This window comes from Hydra vulgaris, chromosome 06 (genome assembly GCF_038396675.1).
Source record: "Hydra vulgaris chromosome 06, alternate assembly HydraT2T_AEP".
NCBI classification, from domain to species: domain Eukaryota; kingdom Metazoa; phylum Cnidaria; class Hydrozoa; order Anthoathecata; family Hydridae; genus Hydra; species Hydra vulgaris.
Window position 1 is genome coordinate 51,607,714 of NC_088925.1, and position 5,995 is coordinate 51,613,708.

A 5,995-nucleotide genomic window follows, 5' to 3' on the forward strand; every position below is an offset into this window, starting at 1 on the left:
CTTAAATTGTCACAGTAAAGATGAAAATAACTTTAAATAGATTTTTGCTGATTTTACTGAGTTTTTATTAAAAGAAGTGAGCTGTTCTAATTAAGAAAGTTTTCCAATTTAGGAAACCAGTTGCCTTGATTAGAACGAAGTGGTGCCTTGACTAAATCGAAATTAATTTCCAATAAAAGTTCAATTAATTAAGACAAATTATGGATAAAAGCATGTTGTAGTTGAATCATCTTTCCTTAAAAAATATTTATTCATTAGATGTTTGTTTTTTTGGCAACTCTCCCCTATATATATCTATTAATTCAGTGATTTTTGATCTCAAAACTAATTCATTATTTTTAAGTATTTTATTTGTTTTTGAAAAAACTGTCTTATTTACTTATATATTACCACTGTAATCTTTTGCTACATGTTAAAAATAACAGTGCTTTCTTAACTGTTTGTGTTTACGAATTTTGTTTTTATTTTTGGATGTGGTTGGTGGTGAGGTACTCCATGATGTCCATACGGTCAACAATTTTCAAATGCTATAGCAATTTAATAAAACATACATCTAATATTGCTATTGCGAACACTATCGTTGAGTCAGCTGCCTCGGCGCTGTTAAAGGCGAGTTTCCACTCATCCGTTTTTTTACGGGAACGGGAAGGGAAAAGTAATCACGTGCTCAGCAAACTCTCTATACTTGGTCCATACATGGGGTTCATTGGCTGATGACCGGTACCACTGCGCCGGTGATGCTGTTCATATTCCAATGGTTGACCATGTTCGTTTTACGATGGGCCGACTGTGCCGACCGTGCTGAATGCTTATTCCAATGGACCTTGTTCCAGACTTAAACAATGTTTGCAATTTAAAAAAAAATTGAGTTTGCGCATGCAATATTTTTATAAAGATTCGTCGTCGGTGGGAAACATGATTCCATAGGGTAAGTCAAGTGACGTAATGTTTATTTTTTGACGAATAATTAATTAATATTATAAATAAATATTTAAGATGCGAAAAGCATTGTTAAATTACTTGTTTTATACAATCGTTTTATGTTAATATTTAATTAGCGGTCATGCGTGGTAAAATGTTTTTATCAAATAGGAACTCAATACAAAATTTGTGAAACATGATTTTATACTATAATAAAATGTGTTTATACAATTTTTAATACAAATGTGTTTATACAATTTTTATATAAATCATGATATTAGAATGAAATTTGTGATCATAATATCAAAGTGAATCGCGATTGTTATGATATTTTGATAATAAAGAAAACTAAATCATAACATTGAAATAATATGTTTGCTTGTTTATTAGTCATTTTGTGAGGATGGCTAAGGAATTATTTCTAAAACCAAAATTTTGAGTGTAATCTGGTAAAGTAGTAACAAGCACTTGAATGTTATCTTTATTTTTTTTTTATCTTAGTTCTTTATTATTATTATTTTTTTTATCTTAGTGCTTCTACGCTTATATAAAACTTTATGCAAACAACAACAACAACAAGCGACAACAACAAGCAACAATAACAGCAATAACAACAAGATATTTATTTTCCTCAAAATTTACAATGATATAATTACAATAATATAGGGGAGACCGGGGCACGTTGGTCCGCTTTTTTTTCCTTGATGTGTAACTTTTTAGCTTTTTGTTTTTTAATTTATTTATTTTTTGGAAAAAGTTTGACTAGTCCTAGACTATCGGGAAAAAACATTAATAAAAATCCATAATAGCTTTTCAACACATTTAAAATTGATTTTGTTAGGTCATATTGGGTGGGCCAGCCTACCCCGTTTTCGGGGTAAGTTGGCCTAAGGATTGGGGCAGGTTGGCCCACATACAACTTATGGCAGACTTATGGGAAAACGCTCATTGATCAAAAACAACTTTACAACTTGATGAAATAAACGACTTTATAACTTGATAAAACAAAATTGAAACAACTTAAAACAATAAGCTACAAAAAAATGAAGTAAAAACAAAATAAAACAATAAAATTTTATTCAACAACAGTATAAAGATTTACAATCTAACCCCTTTGCGTCTTTTTCTACACAACTCACATGAGCCCAACACTGACAGCATCTGGAAGGCTGTTTGAGAACGGTTTGAAGCAACTAAGACACAAGACATCTTCCTCATTATCATCTTTGTTTTTCTTGTTTCTTCTTTCTTTTGCAGGTTGACTAGCAAAAATCTTGCATGTTTTAGAGTTACTTGGACCGGCTTCTTTGATAAAAAATAGTTTTTTATTTTTTGAGCCCTTCTGTTTTTTTTTCTTTTGCTACTTTCTGTTCCTGTTGCAAGGCTTTTTTAACTGGTGTATCAGTTAATATAGTAGAAATTCGTTTCCAATTTCTGAGCTTATTTACATTTTTTTTTCTAGGCTGAGCTTTTTCAAAAAGCTTCACTTCTTCAGGAGATGGTATAAGTGAAGAATTTGGAGTAGCACCTGATGTGCTGTCCAAATCTGGAAATCTGGAAAAGTTCCTTTCTTAGATTTTGACTCATTTGAATTAAATTTTTTGAATTTTTTTTGTTTACAATCCGCAGCTGAAACTTCGTTTCTAGGTGTTTGTTTAGTGATGCTAAAATCCATAGATGATCTATCTGTTAAATACGATGGCAAAATATCACTTTCTGAAAAAATATCTCTGTTAAATGGATAAATACCTGTAGCTTGGAAACCACTAATTTTGTTCCTTGGAGTTATAGCATTAGGAAGTGCTGTTTTTACTATACCAGGTATGTCATAGATAGTCATTGGTCGTTTGTTTACAGTAACCCATGTATCACATTCTGAGTGCACAAAATGTTTAAAAGGACCATAAACACTTCTATCTAATGGTTGTAATTTATGACTACAGTGTGTTGGAAAAGATAAAAGTGTGATACCATTTTCTTTAAAAAAATAAAGTACTGCTGTATCAAGATGAGAGCTGTGGTTGTCAATCAATACCAGACAAGGGCAATCATTGGAACAACGTGCATGGATAGAAAAATGTTTGATATATTTAGGAAAATTTGTCCATCCATCCTGAAGAATATGCTGATCCATTAAATCCTATTGGTCCATCACGAATAAAGTGAGATTTAAAATTAACTCTGGGAAAAATAAAATATGGAGGTATGCTATCGCCAATCACACTTACCGCCAAAGCCATAGTCACTAATGCTCCTCTTTCTGCTGATGTTACTCGTGCCAGGGTTTTTTTATCTAATTTAGGTGATAGTAAATCTCTCCCTATAGCTGCGTTATCAGGCGTATGTTCTGCTTTAGGCTTATGTACTGTTGCAGTAACATCAAACTCAAGTGTGTTATCATTGTTAGAATTTGGAAGAATCACTTGGCAATCAAGTTCTACTTCAGTTTGAAACGAAGCATTAGATGTAGATGGCAACCTTTTGGATATGCAATACCTTCCTAGAGTCTTACGTGGTATATTGAATTCTCTACTAACTGCTCTAATTGATCTTTTATATTTTGTAACTTGTATCACTGCCAATAAAATTGTTTCTTCTGACACTTTTTCACGTTTCTTTTAATCATTAATAATTTACATAACTCATGTCATATTATGTTTATATATCATATATAAATTTAAGTGTAAAGCATGAAAAGTTAAGTGTATTATGTAAAGTGTTAAATTTATATACGTAAGTATAACTAGTATGTAAAAGTTTAAATATCAGTTTTATAATAAAATTATTTATCCAAATTTAAATATTATGTATACGAGTGATATTTTCTTATTATCGACGTATAAAATCCGAAAAAACGTATAAAAACAAATGCCAATTTGTTTATGAGACTTATTTCTGATCTAATATATTTTATAAGTTTTAATATTTTTATAACAAAAAACAGTTTTTCCGTCACAAATTTACCCAAATTATTTTAAAAATCTACGGAGCAAGTTGGCCACATGCTAACGTGCCCCGGTTGCATCGGGCCAATCTGCCTCATTGTCATATTTAGAGCAGGAACAACTTTCTCCTTAGAACCATCAACTAATTTTGTGGAACATTATATACTTTTTACAAATTCTTTTCTTGCCAATCTAGATGAGGAACATTGTCAAAGTTAATCAGACCATATTACTTAAAAAGATACACAAATTGATGCATGTTCATCTTTAATTTGAAAATCTTTACTCTTCTTTTCTTGCACAAAAACTTTAACACTTTTTGAAAAATAACGTTCCGTGAAAAACACCAGAATGCAGTATGGTATTTGCATTTGTATATATCCTGTGTATATTAGGTTAATTTTTAAATTTGCTAATATATAAACAATAACCATTGCTTTAGAGATAGTAATTAATATTGTATAAATAATTAAACATTTTAGAACATTATTATTCCTTGTCAATCACTTATTTATATTTATTCTTAATAATAATATTATGATTTTATTATTTATAATATTATAGATATTGTTATTATTATTATTTTTATTATTATTACTATTATTATTAGGGGAGACCGGGGCATGTTGGCCCACGGGGTAGGTTGGCTCATTCGAGTTTATTCAAAGGCATCAGGCTTTACCAAGCTGGGAATCTAAGTGAAAGTTGATAGTAATTCAATCCTTTTTTCAAAAAAAAAATCATATTTATTGGACCAAATTTGAGTGTGTGGGGCCATTTTAACAATTGTTGGTACATCAAAGTGAATTTTGAAAAACTTGTTTAACATGTTTATACTCACTGATGTTTGACAGTACGGCATTATTCAAGTGCCATATTTAAAGCTTATAGTGCAAGGATTATTTTAGTATATAGTTTTATAGCAAGTTAAGTTAAAAAATCGGATTTTAACAAAGCTTAAAATAAAATATTTTTGTTTGTATCGATTTATGTTCTGTAGTTGTACATTTACTATAAACAAGTATATCAATTCTGAAATGGAAATTTACTTATGGATTATAGTTCAATTGTCCAACGCCGATCGCAATTGTGATAAAGTGGTTCAAGATAATTTAAAGAGTTAACAATCAGGTCAAGAAAACACCTAAAAATGATCACCTTTTTGTTTAATATATATAGCTGTTCCAAATACAAGTTGCAGATATGATCCAATATTTTATGTCAAGCAAAGTTATAATTATGAACCAAACAAAACAATTACCTGTTGACTTTCTGCTTTGTTTTGAAGTTCTATGAATTCAGATAGATATGTAAAACATTTAGTTAACAAATTTTTTTTGGCTTTTAAGCTCAAATTAGTAACCAATGAGGTGATTTAAAAGTTTTTTTTTCTAGAGTTTTAAATTGAAAGGAGAACAACATACATTACTAGATTGTGTGTGTGTTTATATATATATATATATATATATATATATATATATATATATATATATATATATATATATATATATATATATATATATATATATATATTAGGTTTCTAAATTCTACGGTTTACGGCGAAGATGCGGTTTACAGCGAAGATGGCGGCTTAATTGAGCATCAATTTACTTTTCTTTTAATCCGTGGTTATCAAAGTAATTACCAAAGAAAAAAGAATAAAGAACATAATTAATATATTCATAATTCAATATATTCAGTTGTTGAAGTTGTTTGAAAGTGGTTGTTTTTTGGTTGTTGTTTTCAGGTTGTAAAGTTGTTCAATAAATTCAGTTGTTGAAAGTTTTCGTTTTCTGATTGTTGTTTTCTGGCAAATTTTTTTGTTTTGTTTTTTTGGTAAATTTGAACAGAATTGTTTCTGATTTGAGTTTAATAAAAGAAAAAGAACTTGATTTTAATAAAGTAAAAGAAGAAATAATGGAAATTACATTGAAAAATATAGAGAAATTAATTACAAACTCGAAGAACAAAAAAAGAGTATTTTAAAAGAAACTGTTAAAAGATCAAGAAAAAAATGTTACTGGTATAATTAGTGCAAATTTAAAAATACTCACTAATTGATTAGATAAAATTGAAATAGTAGTAGACATTAACAAATCGAAAGTCTTGAGCATAGAAAAAGATCTACG